The sequence below is a fragment of the Urocitellus parryii genome, chromosome 14 (genome assembly GCF_045843805.1).
Source record: "Urocitellus parryii isolate mUroPar1 chromosome 14, mUroPar1.hap1, whole genome shotgun sequence".
NCBI classification, from domain to species: Eukaryota; Metazoa; Chordata; class Mammalia; order Rodentia; family Sciuridae; genus Urocitellus; species Urocitellus parryii.
Window position 1 is genome coordinate 36,771,839 of NC_135544.1, and position 27,289 is coordinate 36,799,127.

At 33.6% G+C, this 27,289-nt stretch overlaps 1 pseudogene; it reads right to left on the reverse strand.

The window, feature by feature from the left end:
- The window catches only part of LOC113183465 (disintegrin and metalloproteinase domain-containing protein 21-like), a 156,753-nt pseudogene that overhangs the window by 60,796 nt on the left and 68,668 nt on the right, over nucleotides 1-27,289 (reverse strand).

The window sequence follows — 27,289 nt, forward strand, 5'->3', positions numbered from 1 at the left end:
TGCCTGAAGAATAAACTATCCCTAGAATAAACCGAAAGTATTTTAAAGAGAAGATAAAAGGTTAATTATACCCCAAGTCTTGTCTAAAATCTCCATCTTACCTTCTTCATTGTATTATGCTGAATGAGAAACAGGTTATTCCAATTAATAAGTTCTACATTATGAGAAGAGAAACTTGTCAATTTGCAATAGGTAGACATGTACCATAAAATGCTTTCTAACTTACAGAAAAGGTGTTTTAAAATTACCCACTGCTTAACAATACAGCAGCTGATTTAAAGAGGCTATGTAATTCTTTTGGAAAACACTAGACTATCAAATATGCAGTATTCCTGAGTCATGATTTTCATAAGTTAACAGCCAGATGAGAGTGCTGTGGGAAAAGGCATGCTAATTTGTTCCAATTTAATGGCATTACTGCACAAGCTACTGAACAGTGCAGCAGAGCAGAATCAACAGCTGCTGTGGAAATGAGATTATTTAAAACAAGCAGAGGGAGCACATTTACGACCAAGGTCAGAGCCTGAATATTGCTCTCTAAGTAGTGCTTGGATAGTCAGCATGGTATTTTGGCAAAGGGAGAAAAGAAAATTGGGTGAAGTACAAAGAGGACAAAGAAGATGAGGTTCCACATGATTATAGTACTGTCACATTTAGCAAAAATCTAGTGCCCCTTATTTGTAATTCATGACAATAATAGCATGGCCAGAGATGAAAACCAGGCAGTCATATCATCACAGAGAAAGTCAGGCAGGGCATGATAAATTAGACCTCAGCTACAGTCTAGGCATAATTAAGAAGTAAGTTTCAGCATAGTTAGCAGGGAGCAATTCCACTGAGCAGAAGTAATTCCTGGAACTTTCTGGATATATGAATTAAAAGTAGGGTTGCCAGATTTGACAAATAAAATACAAGAAACTCAGTAAATTTTGTGTCAGATACAATGAATAATTTTTAATAATAGCATGTGCCAAATACTATATGTGCTTATACTAAACATTTCATTATTTATCTGAGATTTATGTTTAACTGGTCATCCTATGTTTTAGCTAACCCTAGTTAGAAATAAATATTCACCAAAGATCTTGGATGAACTGGATTAAATCTCCCTATCTATAGGCCTTACTTCAGCATAACAAAACCTTTCATTTAATACTTATGTTGGTTTCTCTAGTGGTAATAAAAAAGTTACTGCAAATTAGTGACTTAATAGCAACACAAATATAAAATTTTAGAGTTTTGTAGGTTGGATGTCCAACATGGGTCTCATTGGGCTAAAATCATGGTGCTACCAACTCTATTTTTCTTTTGGTGGCTCAAGGAAAGAGTTTGTTTCCTTACCTTTTCCAGAGTCTGGAGAACCCCCACAGTTCTAGGCTTATGTACCCCCCCTTCTTATATTTTCTAAGCTAGAAATGGCAGACCAAATTTTTCTCACAAGGCATCATTATGACCTTCTGCCATGGTGTATTTCCTTCTAAGTCTTTTCTTTTTCTGTTTTCACTTAAAGGACCCTCATAATTCCATTGGGTGCATAATGCATGATAACCTCCATCTTAGACGTTATCATATTAGAGGCGTGGGAGCTGTCACATTAATTTAAATATATTTATCTCAGACAACAAGCTGCCTTTTCTCAAAATGACTTGCCATGCTACTCTTCTTGGCTAATCAGATTCACTTTAATAAGGTTCAAAGAAAGCAGACCGTATTTGAGAATCAAAACAATAATGGGGAAAAGCCCCAAACATATCAAAACCCAACACTGTAATTCATTTATTTAGCATCATTTTCCTAATAATCTATTATGGTATTCTTGTGCTTCATCAATTCATGAGGATTAGTATGTAAAATGCAAGTGACAATTCTAAAAATATGAAATTTTAAGAAGAGAGAATTATAGTAAAGTAACAGTAGGGAATGAATTTTTTTGATTTATTTTTTATCAGAATACTGTATGTCTAGACAGATATCACACACACACACATTGGGGTCAAATATTAATTTACAAGCTTGAATGGAAAATTACTGGGAGAAATTCCATTCTTAGTCTTCTATCATACTAAGATAACTTGTTAGATGAAGCCATGGTATATATGCCAGGATATTCCCCATCTGTGTGTGGAAAGATCTACATCTATTGGATTTAAAAGGGAAGACCTCATTGTTTTCTTATTTAGGCAAAATGATTTAGGCAATATGACCCTGTGGGGGAAGATTTCTCTTTTATTTCTGGAATCTTTAATCTATGTTGGTATAAATATCAGTTAATTAAATTTCCAAGGAAACTTAGGTTATAAGGACATTTCAACATGATTTTTTTTCTTTATTTCTTTTTATAACATATGTTCAATGATAAATTACTATGGCATATACTATATTAAATTACATCTTTAATGCTAACAAAAACATCAGCAATTACTGGACAATCACTAGGAGTCACATTATGTTCTAAATTCCATGCATATTCTTCTGTGGTAATCTATGCCACTGCTAAAAAAAAAAAAGTTTCTAAATTTTGAAGATTTTTAAAAATTTAATAATATGGCAAGTGTAGAAATTAAATATAACTCCAAAGGAACAGATTGATTTGAACTATTCAAGTCAAAGAGGGCCTTAAATAATTAGATTCATGTTTTTATTGGATCCTTGTTTTGTTGTGATTGAACTAGAGTTGGAAGGGAGGGATTGTAACAAATCAAACAGAAATCAAGAATTTACTTCAAATGTCATCTCTAGAGATTTGAATAATTAATGATTTCTCTTTTCAACCATTGGCATTTATCTGTATCTTCATAGAAGGTGACAGGTATTTAGCATTGTAAATATGATGCTGGTAGGCAGTCTTTACATTTAAATCAGGAATTTAAAACCAATTCTCTAGGTAGCACTTAGCATGGGAACTTTTATGGCAGGTTTGCCCAGCCATTGAATGCTGTTTCTCTCAACTCTAATTACTACAAACAAGATCCATTTTGTGTCAGTGCTCTGGAGATCAAGATGAACAAATGTAATTTTCTTACCCAGCAGGTAAATGGAATTAGAATCGTCTACTCTGCTATGAAAAATTTTATTCAATTTCAAATTCCTATAAGGTATCTAATCCCATTAAGTACTAAATGATACGTGCTTTTGCTTAAAAATTTTGGAAAAGACTTTAATTAATTTTTTTTTTTTTGGAGGGGGTACCAGGAATTGAAATCAGAGGCACTCGACCACTGAGCCACATCCCCAACCCTATTTTATATTTTATTTAGAGACAGGGTTTCACTGAGTTGCTTAGCACCTCACTTTGGTGGAGGTTGGCTTTGAACTCACAATCCTTCTGACTCAGCCTCCTGAGCCTCTGGGATTACAGTCGTGTGCCACCACACCGAGCTAATTTCAGTTTTTAACTTTACACTTTCCATTTTTCTGCCCCCACTGTTCAGATAAACCTAAATTCCCCCAACCTCTACATTGGGATTTGTAACTCCTTCAGATGTTAGCTGTATTACGTTTGTTTTTAAAAATCAAAAAATCTAAATAAAAGTTCCTTAGGAAAAAAAAAATTGTCATTTACTAACACACCTCAGGACAATGAAAGATATCCTGGGTAGGGCAAAAAGCTTAGGCACTCTGTTTTTTTCTTTTGAAGAGGAAGCTATTTATTTGTTAAGTGATCATGATTATCTAGGAAATCAAAACACTTGTTTTCTAGGAGACTAACTGAAATATATAAGGATAGATCTGATTTAACTACACTATTTCCCCCTCACATAAGAATTTACTAGTCACTGGGTAGTGGTCTCCTGAAAAATGCTTTAAAAGAAATCTCACTGAATCCCTGAGTAATTGAGAACGCTGCAGGGATGCTGAGTAGCTTTTCTGAGTTTTCCTGATTGAGCTACAATTGCTCTCTGTCTTTTATTTGTCTCCCTATGGGGAACCAATGGCATTTCTCTCTACTCTTGAATTAGAATGCCAATCTTCAGACAGTTGCCTGAGCTTGAATCCCAGCGCTGCCACTTAGTAGCTCTGCAAGGTTGTGAGAAAGACATAATCTCTGCCTCAGTTTTGTTATTTGTACAATGGGGATATTATTTACCACTTATAGTCTTTTCAGGGGAAAAAAAATATCTAAGTCATGTAAAACACTTATAACAGTACCTTCCAACAGCAAGTTTTCCAGAGGGGCCAACGTTAGTTGCTTATATCCTCCTTTATTTTATTATGTTTATTTTTTAAAAAGTAGTTTATAATAATGTCATAGATAAAATGGTCTGAGACAATGATTCAGACAGAAAAAAGGTGAAGGGATTTTGTTCTTAAGTCAATGGACCTAGGAAGAGTTCATATGATTATCAGAAGACTAACATGGGGTACACCTACACATGGGAAAGGCTATGTGATCCTCACTTAATGACCAGCTACTTCATTCTACAAAATACCATTTTTGAAACTTCTTGTTGTTTTCTAATACTTCCTATAAGAAAATGATTTTAATAGGTTTTCTAAATAATGCTTTAGCATATAAAAAAGCTTAAAATTCAAGCAGAGAAATTCATAAGATCATGAAAGAACTAAAAGGCTTAATTTATCTTTTGTCTTTCAGTATTCTGAGTGAATATGATGGCCTTATATGTATCTAGGACAGAATTACACAATTATTTGTTTCAAATGGGAGCACTGTGCTAAATGTCTATTACCTGAATCAGAGCTACAGGAGGAAATTGGGCTGTCAGTTTGTTTTACACATTCGTATTGAACAATGTTATTAAAAGTAAGATACTCTTTTCTGTTGTATGATTTCTCTACTTAATTTTAGGTGATTAGTTTCAAATCACATTGAATAATAGCTTTAAAAGAAAGGAAACTAGAGCTATCTTAATCAGTTTTATTTTTAGTTCTGTTTCTATTAGTATGCAAATGGTACCTTTATTTTCAATTTCATTATATCAATTTTATTATATAGTCACAACTTTTAAATCTGCTGTTATGTATTTGTTCAGTAAAGCTATGACCTCTTATGTGTCTTGGAAACCAACTCAAAAGTATTCGAATGAAAGATGGTTTTTAGCCACAAGATGTCACTCTTCGTCTTCAGTGAAGTCACTTGGGTCTTTAATAGAATTAGAAAGATAAATTTGTTTTATTAAACCCACCGACACTGTTATGTTATTGTCTTACCTCCTTTCATTTCACACATGATATAACCAAAATTATTTGCCAATTTCTGGATTTAACGAGAACAAGACTAAAAATATACACTATTTTCTAGGGTGAACTATGTCATAATTTTGAAAAGTTTTTCAAATTTGAAGGAGTTTAGTATTTAGTATTTTAATTTAGTATTGTAGTATTTAATTATTATAGTAATTAGTTTAGTATTATAGTATTTTGATTGCTATAAAGTAATTAAATACTATAATACTATAGTTTAGTATTATAGTATTTTAACTACTATAAAGTAGTAATTAAAATAATAATAATAATAATAATAGAAGGGAGATGAGTAGAATAGAGCAAGTGGGTGGTAAGGGAGGATGGGGGGAAGGAAAGTGGAAAGGTACTAGGAATAATGTTGATCAAATTATATTAGGTACATGTACAAATATGGCCTAATGAATCTCACTGTTATATACTATTATAATGAATATATTTTTAAAAATTGAGTTTTTAAAAAAAAATTAATAAAATGACAATTTGACTTAAATATAACTTCAAAGGAACAGATTGGTTTAAATTATTCAAGTCAAATAGGGTCTTCATTAGCTAGAGTCATTCTTTATTGGATTCTTGTTTTATTGTGAAAGAACTAGATTTGTAAGGGAAAGATTGGGATAAATCATGGATTCACTTCAAAATGCTATTTTTAGATATTTGTATAAATATCAATTTCTTTTTTTGACCTTTGACATTTGTTTGTGTCCTTCTAGAATGTGACTGTCTTTCAATACTGCAAATATAAAGCCCCCTAGTTACAAAGAATATATTGATAATTATGGCTAATGACAATTTTATTTTATTAGCCAAAGAAAAGGAAGAAAAGAAACAGAAGAAATTCGATAACATTCTATACTATTAATGTCTGGTAGTTTGATTATCCAAAGAAATTTCAATGTATCTCAATTGGGACAACTTTGATTTAAATTAAAACTAAAAATATTTGGAGGCTTGTTAAAATGCCCAAATTAAAAACTACAATATCACTATCTGTATATTTATTTAATTGTATATATATCATAATATGAAGGAAAAAATTAATACCACATTCTGCAAGTTTTGCACCTACTAATTATGTCCAAACCAGCGACTCCAAAACTATTACACACAAAAGTAGACTTTTGGGTTTAATTAAATTCCACCAAAATTCTTATGTTGAAAGCCTCTAACATATCAGAAAGTTATCTGGAAATAAGGTTTTTATGGGTATAATGAAATAAGGTCATGCTGGAGTAGGGTGGCCCCTTGATTCAGTATGGTTGGTGTCCTCATAAAAGGGGGAAATCAGACACACTCTCAGGTTGGCTCCATTGTAGATGAAAGCAAGTAATGCAGCTACAAGTCAAGGGATGCCACAGTCTGCCAGCAACCCACTAGAAACAAGGAGAAAGCCACAGAGCTGATTTCTCCCTCAGAACCTCAGAAGGAGTCATACTTGCTGAAATCCTAATCTTGGTCTTTCTAACCTTCAAAACTGTGAGACAAAATTTTCTGTTATTTGTCCTTCATGATATAATGTTTCTGTTATTTGAAGCACTCAGTTTGTGGTACAATGTTACAGTACCCTAAAAAGTTATCCCAATTAGAAACTAATAGATATTTAAAAGGAAATTGAAAGAAATTGGGGGTCAGTGCTTCTTTCTTGAAATTTCTTTCTTTACATTGCTTCTAACATCTCTAGCTTACCTTTTTCTCTGTCTCTTTTGCTGAATCCTCTTTCGCTACCTGACCCTCAAACAGGGAGCTGTCTCAGGTTTCTGCGGGTAGAATTCTACATTTACTAAGTAATCACTAAGTACATCTTCAAACATCTGCTGCTTCCTGAACGTATACCTCTAAGCTGACCCAATGGATAATTCTAAGCTTCTGCATACATTGACCTACCTAAAACGTGGATATCAATAGGCATCTCAGCTGTAATGCATCTCATACTGATATTGGTTAGCAAATCAGTTTCAGTGGATTTCATCTCCATCCTCTGGATTGGATTGCTGAGGTCAAAAGACTGTAGAGTCCTACTGAACTCTACTCCTACTCTTACAATCCACTTCCAATTAGTTGGAAAATGTTATTTTGTCTTCTGAATAAAGTTTAATCCAGTTAGTTTTCATCACTTATTCCATTATCACCCAAATTTCTCTTATTTGTCTAATTCATTTCTTGCTACACACCCCTTAGGATGTTCTCCACATAGCAATAGAGTGACCTGTCTATAATAAATTTTGAGTGGAGGGATTTGGTCCATACATTGACAGAGAGATGAAGGGTTATGAACTCCTTTGAAATAAAAATTACCTTGATATAAATGATGAATATTTCTGTGGCTTAATCTTAATATCTGTGTAACTGATTTTCTTTGTTCAATGATTTAAGACTCCTTCTGTAAATATACGCATATATATCCACCAGCATGTATATATATATATATATATATATATTTATGTATATATGTATGTATATGTATATATATATAAACTTTTCTTTATGAATTCTTTCTTACTTTATAAGTGAGACTCTAAGTAACATATGCTTTAATTATTTTTGAGGAAATAATTATTTCTTGGGAACAATTAAAACAGTGTTAATGATATCACTATGTGTCAGTTTGCTTTTCTCTGGTAGTATCTTTATCTGAGAAAGAATAATAGAAGAAGGAAATGAATGGCCATTTCAAGGTTGTGGTTGAAAGTGTTTCTATATATATGAAAACTTATTAATAGCTATATGTTGTTTCTATCACAAGAATACTTTCATGTAAAATTTTGCATAAACCACTGTCGAGACTTGTATGGTGTATCTGTAGTTCATGTGTAAAACTGAATCTATGAGACATGCTTGCCTTCCTGTTGACACTACATAAAAATAGTTTTGCTCTTCATTTGACTTGTTCTCTAAAATGATATATATAGTTCATTGCAACAAGATGACATTGCTAATAAAAGATTAGGCTGACACTCCAGTAACATTTTTTATACATGAATTAACAAAGTCAATATTAAATATAAAAAAAATCTGGTTCACAAAATGTAAATACTGTGCAATAACCTTAATGTAGTTTGGTTATTTATTTCTTTTCCAAAGTGAAGATGCATTTACTTAATCTAAATAAAGAGCGTTCAGTGTTTTAAGGATGTTTTAATAGCATTCTTCTTCTGCTTAAACTTACTTTGCCTGTCAAACTAGGATTGGGACCTGACTACATGTGATACTTACGTAATATATACTACTGAATGTTTAGCAAATTAACATTGGATTCTTTGGGGGCTTCTAGTTAGAGTACATATATCAGCTACCTATGCAGTCAGATATAACCATGCCACCAAGATTTTGTTAGGGGATGTTAACAAATGTGTTGGGTATACCTTCCAGGCCTGGCTCATAAAAAACGTCTATGTGTATTTCTCCATGTTTTTTCTCTATTAAATGAAATAAATATGGGTCCTGTTTCATTGAAAGACATATAGTGAAGATGGCAAAGTCTTTGTTGGCTAAATTAAGAAATAACTACCAGAATAACTGAGCCTCCCAGAGATGCCTCAGTTCACCAGAAACATCTGTCTGAGATGGCTAATGTCAATATGACATTAAACTTCTGTGCATTTCACACATTGTGCTATTTATTACTCTAGTTTATTACCATAACTAGTGTCATCCACACCAGGATTCACAGTTTAAAATGAGACAAAGGAGAAGTTAGAACAATTATGAGAACAACAGGTTAGTCAGAAAAGAAGACAAAATCTACACATTTTATGATAATGGCTGTACTTTTCAAGAGAAAAGTACAGTCTTAAATCTTGGTTCTAAGACAACAAGGATCAAATGAGAATAAGAAAGTCTGACAGCTAATGAACTCACAATATAAGAAAATAAATTCAAAATATTTCACAGGATTAAATATTGTTACTAAATTCTTATTTCAGTACTAAAAGTCTTCAGAAAATTTTCTTGCCATCCAAACTAAAAAATTGCTATAGTTTACACAAATGTTTAATAGGACCTTTTGGTTAATACTCTTAACAATGTTTCAGGGTTGTAGCAATAATCTCTGATATGTGTCAATGCAATTACACCAAAGTTTAGTTCAGTAAAAATGATTTAGAGGATGTAAAAATAAAATAGTTTTAATGTGCATTTTTCTATTATTCTAGATTTGTAGAGAAGCAGATATAATAATATGTGGAACAGTGGATTATTGTCTGAGAATTAGCTCCCTGAAGCTGTTTTGTGAATGTCATTTAAATTCATAGGCATATGTCACATCTGATGTGTAAGTAGGGTTAGTATCCTTTTAAGAAAACTGAGAATTCTAGCAATTTTGTGTTCCACATAAGAAGGCCTTCCCTTCTCCTCAAGAGAATGTCAGAAGAAGAGCAGACTTCATGGTTTAAAACATTTTGTTTTTATTATTGCAAAATTATTTTCTCACCACAATTCTCATATAAATACAATTCCAAATATTCTTACTATGGGATTTCTTATATTCATGCAATTCCACATAATAATGCAAAAACTATCTAGATATTTCAAAACAATATCAGAAAGCCAATGAAATTCGGATTTTGTTCATGTTTCATAGTCTTGCTTTAAATAGTGAATGAAAAAACACTTGTCCTTAAATGAACTTTACATGTTATAAAATCCCAAGACTTTTGAACCGAGAGATTTGGAAAAAGAATTCATCAGAGAAGTATATCTTGAGTCTATAATAAGCAAATTAGTTACATGCATATAATTAAGAAGGTAAAAGAAAATAACACTCTTTTGTCTTATTTGCTTAGTTATTAAAGAAACTGATACAACATTGCTTATTTCTTTTTCTCCTTTATATCATCAACTTTAATGTTCTAAAGCAAGGTACCCCTGTCAATTCTTGTGTTTTCTAAAGACTGCCTGCCTTTCTATGCAAAGGAAGTATTAGTTAACTTAGTTATTTGTATAATTGAAGATGGCAGAGTGTATGTAAATCAGAATGTGCTTTTGCATTGTGACAATATCTACTGTTTCACTTTTGATGATGAACAATTTTGACTGCTTTGAAAGGGCACACAGCTCTAGCTGCCTTCATTAGTGCTATGTCAGAATTATTGCTCTCAGGGTTTGTTAGGCCATCAGTGCATTTTATGTATCGGTTTACGTATTGTGTTGGAACAGACTGATTTGCAGATTTGGTATTATGTACACCATAAATCTGGAGTAATAATACTGCTAAAACCAACAATTCTGTGGTTGTCCAAATCCAAAAAGAAAAGAAAGAGAGAGAAAAACAATATGTGATTTAGAGGCTGAAAACACACGGAAAATACAATTTTCAACTATTGAATATTGCTTACAGTGCTTGCAAACCTGAGAAAAATTGGCAAATCTGATTTAGGAAACCGAAGAAAAAAATTTTTCTGGGAGGCATAGACTGGGAAAGAAGGGAAGAATGTATATGTGTGAGTCTCTATTCACATTAAGGGGTTCCTGAGGACCTACCCACAATACAGATTAGGGACTAATCCTCTTCACTTCTCCTAGTAGGACTGTATGAACAGATGAAAGCATATAACCAAGGCTCTATAAAAAGAAATGACTTCATAATATTTTTCAGGTTAAAAACGGAGAAAAAAAATACATGACAGAATATATTCATGTGGGAAGAAAACAATGACAAAAATCATCATGGTTCTTGTATGTTTCCTTTGTCAAAGATCAGTTCACTGCATTTCTGTGGTTAGACAAAATCCATAACTCATAACAATGAAATGAGTTTCCAGTGCAGAGCCAGAGGATAGGAAAAAGCACTTGCAGCAAGAAGGCAAATGGAATGAATAAGAAGACAACTCCAGCCAAATGTGTCAAGGAGATAAATGCCAAATATGTGGCAGTAGCTCCAGAGGTCAGCCACATTTAAATGTGGGGGACAATGAAGAAACATATGAAGCTGGAGCAAAAGGAGCTATTCAGAGAGAGCACATTATAAACTCTCTCTCTCTATCACTGCCATTAAGCTAAGCTTTGACTTGAAATTAGGTCCAAACTATACCTTCTCCGGTAGTATCTGTACTTTGGTTGGAGATATGGGGCTGTTTTCCCGAAATCCAGTTACATTCAGAGGGAATGGGGTACTCAGTGCTTGCTGTTAAGATTGGTAGCAGGCTCACTCTTTCTTCCTGAGAGTCCATCACATCCCTCCTCGCCATCACTAGACAGACAGACAACACAAAGCATCATTAGGAATTTAAAATCACAGTTACAATATCATTAAGGCACACACACACAATTGAAAAAAGAAGCACCAGACTAATTTGTTGTAGCCAAGCAATATTGTTGATGGAGCAAACAAAAATGGATATTAAAATACTGTTTCACTCCCTGAAGTTCAGAGTAACAATTGAATTTATATTCTAAATGCCCATGAGTCCTTACTGAGTTACTAAATCAAAGTAAAAGTATTCTAAGAACAAGGCTTATATGTTGGGATAATCGTATGGGGGGACAATGAAGGAACAGAATGATTCCTTGAAATCCCTGTCCATATAGATGAATTCTAGATAGGGAAGAGGGGTGGGAGGGAAAGGGAGGGGACAGGGGATTAGCAAGGATGGTGGAATGTGATGGACATCTTTACATGTACATGTATGAAGACTTGAATTGGGTGTCAACATATTTTATACACAGAGATACAAAAAATTGTGGTATATATGTGTATTAAGAATTGTAATGCAAAAAAACACAACAAAGTACATGTATAAAGGCATAAATTAGCATGAACATACTTTATATACAGAGATATGAAAAATTGTGCCCTATATGTGTAATAAAAATTGTAATGCTTTCCACTGCTGTCATGTATTCAGAAAGAAAGAAAGAAAGAAAGAAAGAAAGAAAGAAAGAAAGAAAGAAAGAAAGAAAGAAAGAAAGAAAGAAAGAAAGCCCTATCCATGAGATTATTTTCTGGGCTTTCTAGTTGCAAGTTAATTTAGCACAGCAATTTCTAGATTATGGTATGATGTCCACAAGGATTCAGACTTTCTATGGGAAACAAAATTTCTTTTGGTAAAAACAAGCATGACTTTCAAAGTCATATATTTTTCTTAAATGCAGAAATTTGAATAATTATCCTGAAGCACTTTTGAAAAATATTCTTAAAGTATCCCTTTTCATTTTCATAAAGAAAAGTCAATCTCAAAAACACTATATTTGTTAGGATGCAGATTTGTCTACTCTAATGAAGACTGAAATAGCAAAATGTGTGTTAGCATGGAAGAGGTACAATAGTTAAAGAACATAAATAAAATCCATACATCAATTTCCCATTCCAGGGTAGTCATTACACATTTTATTGTATTCATTAATTATGTATGTTTGTGTATTAACCATAAATTATAAACTTTATATCATCTGTATAAAAGAATTGGGTTATAATGTATATATATAATTTCATGTCACTTGTTTTTCAATCTTGAACATACCCATGGAATTAGCATTTTTAGTTTAGTGAGACTGTTCTTGAAGTCTTATAATATTTCTTCTTTTATATATATATTAAATTCATTAGGTCATTTTCCAAATGTAGAATATTTAAGCATAACCCAATTTTTTATTATAATAATTAACAGTATAATTAATATTTTGGCTTCTAAGTTATCATTTAAATTTCATATTATTTAGGAGCATAGCTTCCTAGAAGTACAGTTCCGGTGTGGAGAATCTTATAGCTCATGATTTATACTGCCATTTGCTTTTCTGAAAGTTTGTAGCATTTTACATACCCAGCAGTGACGAACTTGCTAAATTCTTCATAAGCCATGATTTTCATAATATTTTGAAAAATTCATTGTTTGAATACTATTAGTAGTTTTCTTAATCCTTCGTGAACTAATTTGAAAATTTATATTTCTCAAAATATGGAACAATGGTAAACAATCCTATTTTAACTACCTTTTAGTTTGTTTTCATTACTTGCTTTTATTATGATGGATTAATGACAAAAGTAAAAAAAAAAAACAAAAAAAAAACTTCTCAAACTGGAAGGAAAAGAAAATGATCATTTCTCTGGAAACTATATAAGAAGAAAATTTAACTATGCATAAATTAAGTAAATCACAAAGAAAATCCACATATTAGATTTCAAAAATTAAAAACTAACTATAAAAAAGTAATTACTGGAAAAAACACCTGTCACTGACCTGGGTACATATTAATGTATCATGAGTGTACATTCATGACCACACACACACACATGCTCCAATGTTGGGATGCATTTCATAGAGTATTTGTTAGTATTTTCTCATTATCTCATTCGACTTTGAGTTTTATTCTTTCACTCTTTCGTTTTTGGTTTATTTTATATTTCATACAATATTACATGGTATATGATTTTCCTTGATGTGGAGTAGACTGCTCACACTCATCACCAACTTTGTATCTATTTCCAGTTTTACATTTATCATCACTAAGTATTTTTTCTTAAAACTTCAAAGCCAGTTAGCACTTGTCTAAAGATGATGAAAGTTATAAACAAGAAGAAAATGCAAGTTAGTAGAAAAATCTAGGGAAAAAAAGATAATTATTCTATTAGCCTGCTTTTGGGATACATGCTTACCATTATGATTGCATAGTTAACACACACATATATTATCGTTTTAACTTATTTAAAATTTTAATGTAATATAGAATGTAATGTCAAAATGCCTCTCAAATTTCTCAAAAACCACCATGATTTTGAGGTGTTTTGACCTACATAAATAATTTTGAAAAATCAATATGAAGCTGATAAGATACAATGAACATTTGGCCTTGGTTTGTAGAGATAATACATTATGACTAGAATATGATGAGCTATGAGTTTTTTGACAGCTATAATTGAATCTCTGACTGTTCAATAACAGGCAAGTTCAGAAACAAACTTGGGTGCTTATAAACCTTTTAAAATTGCTTATCGAATTATTATTTTTGGCTGACAATGTTATATTGAATAATTCTGTGGCAACAATCTCACAGGCTATTTAAAGGTATTCAACATTTTAAATTCTCTACTGAAGAATTAAATTCCAGCTACAGAATTTTGCTATGCTTATCTATATAGCATATTAAATTGCCCAGGATGTTAATAAGAATTTAACATGCTAAATGAGAGGCACATAGGTTATTACAGAACTGACTTTGAAATAATACAGTAACAGAGTTAAAAGGTAGTTTGAAATAAAGTAGTCTGATTCAAAGAAAGGTTTAGCAGCTGTCAGTCTTCAGCCAGTATTTTAAACTACTTGCCCCAGATTTATTAGAAGAATCATTACTTATGGCAGCTTATAAAGCCTCATGAAACATATTTCTTAAATAATGGGACTTGAAAGTTAAAGTCATTCCTTGATCAGTGGGCTGCAAAGCAAATGTTGTGTTAGCAGGCATAAAAATATTGCTAATCTCATTGTGCTTTTCCATCAGAGCCCTCGGGTGACCATGTACACTGCCAATGAGCTTTAGCATTTTGAAAGGAATCTTTCTTGTGAAGAGCTGTGACTTGAGCCATGACTTCTGATTCAACCATGGCTGCATTTGCCTGAGAACTTCCTGTGAGAAAGTGCAGGTCAGGATGGCCCAGTTGCTATGGTAACACCCTGCCAGAGGAGGCTACCCACCAAGAGCACTATGTTCCTTGGAACCTTCAGCTCAGGAGCCAATCCCCCAGGAGACAGAGAATTCTTGGCATAATAAGATGACCTTGATGTCTCACAAGTTTTGCTGCATGCTTCAGACTCTCTGCTTTGCTGAAACTTTATCACAAATAATATTTTGATGAAACCTATGCAATAAATGTGCTCTGGTATCAGCCATGCTTCATCAGGACTTGTCTGCCCACCTGGCCTCAGCTTTTTCTCTATGTGTGTCGTTTGTCTTTTCTTCATCTCTCATTGCTCCTCTGGTTTCGGAATGAACTGCTATGCTGGTTGAGGCACTTTATCTAATAAGTAGGTCTCCATATGGGGCCTAGATTATTCAAATATCATGTTGTAATGAGATGCACTCCCATCTGGGCCTTGTTCCATTAATCAAGCACAGGCAAAGTGAGTTAATGTAGTTCTTAAGGGTCCTAGAACCTTGGAATGACTTTAAGCTTCAACTTAAAGTCACAGAACTCAAGAGAGTTAGTGCCTTTTTCTGGATCATGCTTTGGCTTAAGTGACTGAGATGACTGGTTTCATCTTCTCTCCAGATTCACTCAAATTTTCTCTATCTCAGTAATAAGTCTGTTTACAGTTCTTATCATTCATTTGTTCACTGGATTAGCACTTTTACTTTCCTCCTAGAAGTTTGCCCTTAAATTCACAACTTAGCTAGCTAAGAGGCCTAGTTTTGGACCTAGCTCAGCTATAACATGCCTTTCTTTGGACCTAGCTTTCTTTGGACCTAGTTCAGCTATAACAAGCTTAATCACTTTAGGGTTTAGACAATTGTTTTGTCTCAGGGAATAGGGGTGCTCAAAGAGAGGGAGAGAGTCAGGGTAACAACCAGTTAGTGGAGCAGTTTTAACACACATGTCAGATATTTTCTCTTTTCATAAGTGAGGTTCATAGCACTGCAGAACAATTACAATAGTAATATCAAAGTCCACTGATTGCAGATCACATGGTAGATGTAATATTAATGAAAAAGGTTGAAATGTTGTGAGAATTACCAAAATGTGACAGCCAAGCGAAATGAGCACATACTGTTGGAAAAATGGCACCACTATTCTTTGCTTGAGGAAGACTTGTCATGAATTTGAAATTTGTTGATATAACAATTCTGCAAAGCACAGTCAAGAAAAGCACAATAAAAGAGGTATGCCTTTATCTAAAAAGATGATATGTATTCACCACATTAAACCATATGGGTGTTAGTGTCTGTTAACATTTTAAGAAATATAATAGATGAAAACATGGAATGTGTTAGCAAAACATAGTTACAATAAAGGTTCTATTTAGTTTCTGAAGTTTTCTTCTACTCAAATCCTTCTCCTCCTACTTAATGGGTATACAACTAACTATTACTCACAATACTATAAAGTACACCTCTAAAACTCAATTGTCTACATGTTTTCAGGAAAGTCAAAACAAAAAATGGGAAAACGGAGACACTAAATATAGTTGACGTCTCTAATTTTAAATTGTCTTAATTTTTGTATATTGAGTTTAGAAATATAGGGAAACTATCTCCAGATTTGGCAACAGAAACTTAAATGTTACAAGAAAAATGTGACTGGCACATCCTGTTACATCCTGTTAACAGTAACAGGTCTGGTACTGTTACAGCAGCCTTCTCATGGCCATGAGACAATAGACCTGAGGACACAATGGGCAAGATAGCTAGAAATGTAAAATCTCCCAGCCTTGGGTCTAACCGCATTTTGACTACCAAACTACATCCACTATTAACATCCTACTTTACTTCATATGAAAAAATACAAGCATCTACTTATACTGTTGACTATTGGAATTTCTTCTTGAATTTCAAAGTATTTCTAGTTATATAATTACCACCTACTGTTTTCTCCATTATTTTATCTCCAGGTTATGTTAGTATTTGAGCAGTAGACATTCATCCTTTTTGTATTAAAGTATTGATTGTTACATTTCCCAGTATTGGCAAATCTTTAAATTATATTATTTATGCATGTATAGATTTTACAACTCAAAAGGAAGAAGAATTAACTGCCCATAAGCTATCGGCAGTGTAAATCCCAAATCAGATTATTAGAAAATAATTTATGTGACTAAAATTTTGCTTTCTCTAAGGGTCTCATAGTTTAAGACTTTATAACAGAGATATTCTATTTTTTTCCCACATACTTCGTTGCCACTTCTGTTATGAGTATAAAAAAGTACATGTTTGAGTATAAGAATCTTTCAGCTTACACACTCCATCCTAGATTTACATCTCTGATGTGATATTTTCCCATTATTGGTGAGGAATAATTTCAAAATTATTATAATTGCTGAATAAATAGAAAAGTGATATCTCTGAAGGCAACCACTTAACTTTTTATTTTCCTGATCATGAGCTTCAAAGGTTGTCGTATGCATAAAAACTCATCTTTTTTTTCTGTTAAAAAAAAACCTACCACAATGTATCACACTTGATTTAATATTTTCCCCAGCTATACAGGATCAATTCTTCAGAAGCAATGGTCATTTAATAGTTATTTCATAAAGGCTTATTTGTTGAATAACTGAATGGATCAGTTTTCAGACAATATTTTTCTAAATAGACTATTTTATTGTGATTTTAGATTCATAGCAATATTGATTACAAGGTACACAGATTCCTATGCATCACCTGTCCCCCCACACATCACAGTTTCTCATCTTATTGACACCCCTACCACCAGTGGCACGGTTGGTATAGTTGAAAGCCTACACCAGAACATCTTTATCACCCAAAGACCACAATACAGCAGGTTTCTCTCCCTGTGTTGTACATTCTGTGGGTTTTGTCAATGGTATAAGAACATATGTTCACATTTATGGTATTATACAGAATAGTTTCACTGTTCTAAACATCTACTATAGTCAGCCTCTCATTCCTCCCTCCTTGTGAATTCCTGACAGCCACTGATCTCTTCACTGTCTCCATAGTTTTATTTCTCTAAAATGTTATATTGTTGAAATCATGCCATATAGTTTTTTTTTCAGATTGGTTTCATTTGATTAGCATTAAATATGTGTTTCTTCCATGTCTTTACATGGCTTGAAAAAAAATTTATATATATGCTTTGTTTGTTTATCCATTCACCAATTGGAGGAAATCTTAGTTGTTTCTGAATTTTAGCTTAGCTAACAAAGCTGTTGGCGACATCTGGTTGCAGGATTTTGTGTAGACATGGATTTTAAACTTATTTGGGTAAAAACCAAGGAGTTCAGTTGTTAGATGATATGATAAGAGTATGTTTGGTTAAAAAAAACAACTAAAAACCCCAAACAGTCTTCCAAGATGTTTGTGTCATTTGAAATCCAACAACAAATGGAAGTTCATGTTCATTTCAAAGGACTGCTGAATAAATAAAAAATGATATTGTCAGAATTTGGTGTTGTCAATGTTTTGGATTTTCACCTTTCTAATAGGTACAAAATAATTTTTTTTTAAATCTGTGAACTTCTAGTAGAGCACAACGTCATTTTTTTCTACTTTTCTATAGACATGGAAAATGAAAAAGAAAGTTCTCAAATTTCTCTTTATGATTCTTTAACCTTAAAGCATACATCAAAAAGTAAAGAGAGTGATTATCTTTGTATGAAAATTTTCCCATTTTGAACATTTTTATCATATTTTCTCCCCTGAAAATTCAACTGAGGCTGAATACATTTGGCCTTATACGTTTTAATATATATATTGTTCAGAAGCAAATATAAGTTTTTAAAGATAAGAAATGTATTATCATTTAAGAAAATATGTACAGCTGTGTATATATAGAAGAGGAACCTCAAAGTTGTAAATCTGTTAGTTTATATGAGCTATGTACTGCTTCCTTTTCCTTCTGAGGGACAGAGAGAAAGCTTTGCTCTTAACTTTTTACAACCTTTGGATGGTAAACCTTCAGATCAATATCTCCTTCCCTTTCACATTGTAAAAGAGTGGTTTCTGTATCTCTCTGAGGGACTTTGGCTACTCAATCATACTTCAATTTCCAAGATTTGTTCTTTAACTCCAGTTGCAGTGGCCTTTCCTTTGAAAGCTAACCATTCATTAACACGAAAATATTTTCTCCAGAGTTCTATTGGGTAAGTAATGAAAGTAAAATTATACTTATTTTTTTCTCTAAAAAAGAAAAGATAATTGATCTGTGTGCCCATATTATTGCTCATTATTCAGAATATCCTAGGTCTAGAAACACACTATATGTTTATTGATAAAGGAATGGAAAAGAAAATCTCTCTCTCTCTCTCTCTCTCTCTCTCTCTCTCTCTCACACACACACACACACACACGCACGCACACACACCTGAATATACACAAGAATACTATTCAGCCTTAAAAGAGAATCCTGCCAATTTCAAGAACTTAGATGAAATTGAGACTATAATACTAAATGAAATAAGCCAGATACAGAAAGACAATACTGTATGACCTCATATGTAGAATCTACAAAAGTCAAATTCATAGCCACAGAGAGACAAAAGGTGGTAATGGATTGTGATTGGGAGAATGAGGAGATCAGACAAAAGGTACACACTAACCATTCTAAATAAGTTCTGAAAAACTAATGTACAATATGAAAACTGGAGTTAACAATAATGTATTGTGAACCCCAAATTTAGTAAGGGAGTAGATCTTAGGTATCCTCAATACAAATCATCATCCTCTCATCCTCACCGTCAACATCATTGAAAGACTGTGAGGTGCTGTGTATGCTAATTTGTTGGCTTGTGGTAATCATGTCACAATGTATACTTACATCAAAAAATCCTGTTGGACTCCTTCAATGTACACTATCTTTGTCAATATTACCTTATTAAAGCTGAAAAGATAATCAACTTATTTATACTTCCCAGTCAAATGCTCTGATTAGATTTTAAGAGGTGATGAGCCAAGAACTATTCCAAATCTGAAGTAGAATCCATTTAAATAAGAAATCAATGGAAAACTAAATTTATTTAGGTAGATAAAACTTAGGGGAAGCAACAGAGGAAATCATCGTATTCAATCACCACAGACCTTTACTTTAAACTCTAGACCCATAACTTGACTCATTTAGCCACAATACAGAAGTCCTGAACGCATTGGAATAAAACTTCATGTAACCTCCAAAAGAATAACCAGATTCATCTCCATGTTCTACCCAGGAGCCAGGATAAAAGAAATGAATAGTTGGGTCAAATAAATCATTTTTGGTTTTTGGCCTTTAGATACACACACCTAATGAATAGCTCTCATATATTCTTAATTTTTTTCCTCAATAGTACAAATTCAATTCATATCATTCTTACTTATAGATTAGAAAGATATAGAGTTGTAGTGTATAAGAAAATTACTGATATAAATTCAGAATCTATCTGGTAAACAACAACAACAACAACAACAAAATCCTCCCTCATTGGTATTGATATTATATTTTGTGCCTTTGGACAGAATAGAAAAGCCTGATCATACCCCTGAGGTTTTATCCATACCATGAATGTTTTCTAAAGATGTTTTCACCAATGACCAGGGTCCAGAGCTACTGACTTCCTCCAAAACTTGCAAGAGACTTTCCTGCAATCTGAATGCACAGAACAGCCAGCCCTGCCCCCTGTCTAACCTTCCTTGGGTGGTGGTGATCCCCTCAGCCTTGTTTTGCAAGCTGAGTGCAGACAGACACAATGCACTTGGGCAGATTACCATGTCAAGTGCAAATCTTAGTGCCAGGAGCAGAAGACATGGGTCTTGTATAATAATCTCTAGCTGTGGGCAAAAACCACCAAGAGCACCCATGCTGGAAAAGAACAGGGTTATGAAAGCCTTGCCTAAAACCTCTTTCAGAGAGCTAGTCTGGGACCCCCAATCCATGTGCTGTCTCCCTTGTGCTAGCCCAACAAAACTAACAAAAGCCCCAATAAAACCTTGTTCTGTTGGTATCACTTGCCAAAGAACCCTGGCTGATTGGTACTAGTTTTGTCTTGGATCTCTAATGTCTGTCAAATGGCATTCCAAAAGCTTCCACTGAAATGAAATAAACTCTGAAAACACTGTCTAAGGACAGGATGAGAAGAGCATGGGTATTTTTTTTCAGGCAGATTTGTCATCAAAATGTGAGCTAAGTTCCTCTCAGTCTGAGAAACGAAGAAGATGATGAAGAACAAATGGTTAGTACAGTGATAATTGGAAGCAAAAAAAAAATGTGAGTATAAAATAGTAAAATTGAGGCCATAACAAAAAGCAATGCTCAGTTTATAAAAATTCCAATGTTTTCTGTTTTAACCTCTCTACACACAGGTAAAAATGAAATAAATATTGGAGTAAGCAATAATAAGGATTCAGAAGTACATTGTCTTGGAAGAAAAGTTAAAGAAATAAATAAATGATTGTGGTGAGATAATGAAGTTTATTGTTCTATCTCTACCATCAACTTATGTGTTTTTTAAAAATCTAGACAACAAGGTGGGTAACTCAAAGCTCTCACCCAAAGTGGACTCCTTTGTGAACTCATAGTACGTGGCTGGTCGCAGGCCTGTGTTGCTGAGCCACAGTTCTGAAATATGAAGCTTGATGCCATCACTGAGGAGCTCTGACTTCAAACCTGCAAAGAATGGTACTACAATCCTGGGTGTACCTAGTGTTTCCTTGGGCTGTAGTTTCATATAGCCCCTAATGCTGACAGTCAGTAGATGGACAGTTAGATGCTTCTCAACAATTAAAAGGATTTCACAAGATAAAATCTCTTTTCAGGATCTTTCAAGTCAATCATAAGCATATTTGAATGACCGAATTTCAGAAGTCTGCAAACTCACATAGAACCTGACATGGGTTTGAATGTTAGATATCAATAGCAGATTTTTAGTTTTCATGTGAAATTTTGAAATACAAAAAAGAAATTGAAATATTTTCTCCTTAAATGGTTACATTAATAATATTCATGTTTATTTGATTTTTTTTGTATCGCTTACTAAGAATAGAGAATTATTTAAGGCAAACAAACAAACAAAAAACACTATTGAGTTCTAGACCTCTTCCCCGGTACCTGAATGATACTACTACTTTGGAAATATCCAAGTCAAATTTACAATGAAGGATCCATGGGTGCTGTCCTTGGTAAGTGAAAACAATGATTGGCTTTTTAATGTGATAATATAAGAGATTATTGATACACTTGAAGGTGAGAGGAGAATGGACTCTGAAATCAGGAAGAGACAACAGTAAATTGAGTAAGAATATTTACTCAATTATTGTAATTTAGAAAAAAAAGATTTTTATCTATATTTTGTGACTACTAATGCATATTAATGGCACAGGTTAAGAAGTTCCAGTGGGTCATTTCCATCCGTGCATATGTCCTACTTTGATCATAACCACTCTTTCCACTACCCTCTCTTATCCTCCTGTCTCCCCCATCCCTTTCTGTTCCCTAATGATTCTTAAATTTTCAGGTCATCCTTTTCAGATGAAATACCATAGATTTCTGTGGTTTAGATTCTTTTGTTCTTAAACTGGAATAACGTTAGTGTTAGTATTGAAGAATATAGCACATAAAAACACCTGACATCAGGTGGACCATACATATTTATGCTTTTTTCATGAAATCTCTTATAAATGTCTGAGCATTTCACAATTATTTGTCTTGTATAATGCAGAAACCTTCTAGCAATGTAATTTCAAGTCATCAGAAACATTTCATAAATTTACCAATAATATTGACAGCCTAATAACTTCAAATTCTAACTTGTACTCTAATAATCCCAAACTATGATTTGCATAGTTCCTCTTGGCCATGGAAGACCTACTCCTCCTCCTCCCGAAAAGTCATTTTCCACTGATACAGGCCTTATCTTCTCCTCCCTCCCAGAACTGTACTCATTTGCTCTTGCTCTTGCATTGTTTCCTTAGATTCTTCTAATGATCCATTTACACTTGACCCATAAATGTACTCCGATGTCTGTCATCTAAATAACAATCCCCTTTAGCTCTAGCTGCATTGCCTTTCCTTTCTGAGAAGCTTCTTGAAAGAGCCAGTCATCCAAGCTTCCTCTACACTCTTGAAGACCATTTCCCATCTGGACCTGGCTTCAATTTCTACCCTACATCATTCTTTGTAAAATATCAACATTTACTTCCAGGTGGCAGAGGTCAAATATGTTGTTTTCTTTAATGAAATATTTCTGTAGATTATGATACTTTCGGCCATTTTCTATTTCTTCAAACTTTTCCTTAACTTTGACTCATATAAACAAAATTTTAGTTTTCTCCCTTAAATCTCTGGGGTCTTTGCAGTCCTTTTCTAAGTGCCACTCTTCTGCTTTACTCACACATACACCTGATGATTCAGGTCTTTATTCAACATATGTTCTCTTCCTACCATTAGTTCTTGCAGGATAATCTCATCTAAATATATGTACTCTGCTACTGATTATATACCAGATATATAATTGTAATCTTAATCTCTCATGTTTTCTATCTATATAAAAATGCCTAATGGAAAACTCTTCTCAAGTATGCAACAAAATGAAACTGAATCCCTTTCTCTCACCATGCACAAAAGATAACTCAAAATGGATCAAGGAGCTTGATATCAAATCAGAGACTCTGCGTCTGATAGAAGAAAAAGTTGGCTCCGATCTACATATTGTGGGGTCGGGCTCCAAATTCCTTAATAGGACACCCATAGCACAAGAGTTAAAACAAGAATCAACAAATGGGACTTACTTAAACTAAAAAGTTTTTTCTCAGCAAGAGAAGCAATAAGAGAGGTAAATAGGGAGCCTACATCCTGGGAACAAATTTTTACTCCTCACACTTCAGATAGAGCCCTAATATCCAGAGTATACTAAGAACTCAAAAAATTAGACAATAAGATAACAAATAACCCATTCAACAAATGGGCCAAGGACCTGAACAGAACTTCTCAGAGGAGGATATACAATCAATCAACAAGTACATGAAAAAATGCTCACCATCTCTAGCAGTCAGAGAAATGCAAATCAAAACCACCCTAAGATACCATCTCACTCCAGTAAGATTGGCAGCCACTATGAAGTCAAACAACAACAAGTGCTGGCGAGGATGTGGAGAAAAGGGTACTCTTGTACATTGCTGGTGGGACTGCAAATTGGTGCGGCCAATTTGGAAAGCAGTTTGGAGATTCCTGGGAAAGCTGGGAATGGAACCACCATTTGACCCTGCTATTGCCCTTCTTGGACTATTCCCTGAAGACCTTAAAAGAGCATGCTACAGGGATGCTGCCACATCGATGTTCATAGCAGCACAATTCACAATAGCTAGACTGTGGAACCAACCCAGATGCCCTTCAATAGATGAATGGATAAAAAAATGTGGCATCTATACACAATGGAGTACTATGCAGCAATAAAAAAATGACAAAATCATAGAATTTGCAGGGAAATGGATGGCACTAGAGCAGATAATGCTTAGTGAAGCTAGTCAATCCCTAAAAAACAAATACCAAATGTCTTCTTTGATATAATGAGAGCAACTATGAACAGAGCAGGGAGGAAGAGCAGGAAGAAAAGATTAACATTATACAGAGACATGAGATGGGAGGGAAAGGGAGAGAAAAGGGAAATTGCATGGAAATGAAGGGAGACTCTCATTGCTATACAAAATTACATATAAGAGGTTGTGAGGGGAATGGGAAAATAAACAAGGAGAGAAATGAATTACAGTAGATGGGGTAGAGAGAGAAGATGGGAGGGGAGGGGAGGGGGGATAGTAGGGGATAGGAAAGGTAGCAGAATACAACAATTACTAATTGGGCATTATGTAAAATTGTGGATGTGTAACCGATGTGATTCTGCAATCTGCATCTCGGGTAAAATTGGGAGTTCATAACCCACTTCAATCTAATGTATGAAATATGATATGTCAAGAGCTTTGTAATGTTGTGAACAACAATTAAAAAAATACAAAAAAAAATTAAAAGCACCTTAAGCCAATTATGAAAAACTCATGTATAACATTCCTCTGTCATTCCACATAGCACATTGGCTTAACTCCCAGTATTTCCATCTTAGAAAAGGCCACATCTATCTACCCAATTTCCTAGGACAAAATCTAGTGACCAGTGTTGACTTAAATTCTTCTTACTCATCATGCTGTTCCCTCATTGTTTAATGTTTTTGTTGCTCAAGTTGCATTTCCATTTTTTCTGGCTATTCTCAATACCATTACTTTAATTTGGACCTTTATGATCATTAGTATTGTCATTATTTTAAATTTAATTACAGCAAAAAAGAAAAATATTGACTCTGCCATCAGACTTTTTAATGCTGCTGTAGTCAACTTTTGAAACAACAATACAGATCATGTCACTTTACTAATTAAAATGTTAGGCAACCTCATTTATATCAGATATATTTAAAAGTAATCAACTTTATCATTTGAGATGTTCATTATCAATCCTTTCCTATTTCTTGGGCCTCACTTTCTGTTATTTTCACAACTATTTTTGTTTTAGCTGGTTTTAGTCAGATGTTTTTGTAGCTGTGACCAAAAGACCAGACAAGAACAATTTTAGAGAAGGAAAAGTTTATTTGGGGATCCTGGTTTAAGACGTCTCAGTTCATAGACAGCTGGCTCCATTGCTCTGGGCCCAAACTGAGGAAGAATCTTATGGCAGAAGGGCATGGCTGAGGAGAGGACATTCACACCAAAAATGAAAAGACAGAGAAAGAGAGATTACCTTCAACGGGGACAAAATATGTACCCCAAAGGCACACTTCTGATGACCCACCTCCTCCAGGCACACCCTACCTGCCTACAATTACCACCCAGTCAATATCTATCAGGAGGCTAATGTACTGATTATGTTAAGATGCTCATAACCCAATCATTTCCCCTCAAACTTTCTTGCAGTATCTCAGAAATGAGTTTTGGGGGCCACCTCATATCTAAACCATAAGAAAATGTAAACAAATAGTAACAGTTCTTCAAATGTATAATATTGTTACATTCTTTAATATGTCCTTGGTCTTTTCTCTGGATGGAATACTTTTCCTTTTTCTCCTTGTCTATTGTTACAATTCTAAACAATTTTTAGTTTCTTGCCATCTTCGAAATGCTCTCTGGGTTGATGCCACATTTCTTCCTCTACTCTTTCTCTTTCCATTAAAACATTTTTCATTTTACTTCTACTGGTTACTTATTTCTTTTCTCAATAAACTCTAACTCTCTGTAGAGGAAACCACAACCTATTCAGGTGTGAATGTTTAGCTTATGGTATTATGTTATGATATTTATTTAACATAAATAAGAGCCCAGAGTACTTATGAGAAAGAACATTCTTTGATGGGATAAATTAGGAGGTACAAAACTAAATTCTTCCAATGATTTTACAAAAATTGTCTTTGTTGGGTCAGATAGTTAAGCTACCTACGTGACTTCAGAGTTTACAACTACTAGGCAATGAGATGTTCCCAATTCATGTTTTCATAGAATAAGCTTCTTTTATAATTTCCTAGGTCCACTTATATTCAAGCAAAATGTCTTTTCTAAGTAAATTGGAGTTTTGGAATTTCTGCAACTCTTCTATCTTTGTTTCATAATCTTTACATATTTCCTCACTTGTTTGAACTCATTTATGATTTAACTTGTTGAGAATCCATCAAAAATTCCAGATGGTAATCCAAAATGCTATCTAATAGTATTATATTTAAAATATAATTTTCAAAGTGAAGAAGGATTAGCGATTATCTAATCTGGTTTCTTTATTTTAAGTAAACTAAAGTTTCAATTGTTAAGTTGGTTAACCAAATTACAGGGTACACTAGTGATTTCAAGCCTCAACTCAGAATCCACTTGATGAATGTATTTCTACTTTTCAGTAAAGAAATTAGCTATTGTAAGAATTAGCCTCAAATGTTATCATCAGGGTGTATAACAAGTTTGGAAACATTTGGGTAACAGAAATGGATGTTGTTTTTAGTTTAGTCTGGCATTATAAGATTCTATATTTGCTAAAATATGTTTGCTGAATGCTTAGCAAGCCAAAGCTTATTTTCCAAAAAATTTGAAACATGACTCTCATGTAAATATAGAATGAACACATGCCAAAGATTTTACTTAATCCATAAAGTGATGAGGGTGTCAGTGAGATTTGAAAACATTCTAAGAAGAATTCAAGATTTCTTACAAAGTCAAATGGTTGATGAAATGAATTTACTAGGCCTATAGTGGTTAGGGTCCTATGTGGCAATAAAATGCTAACCTTTCTAGTCACGTTTTATGATGAACAGAATAGATGGGAGATAATATGAGCTTCACAGTATCTGAAGACATATGTAGGTGCCTTCTTCAGTATAGTTCAATAACCCCTGAATTAAATTGTTAAACATATTTCCCAAATGACAGAAAAGAATTTGTACTTATTTGTTTCACTTTCAAGTTTTATACAATTTTTTAAATATATATTTTA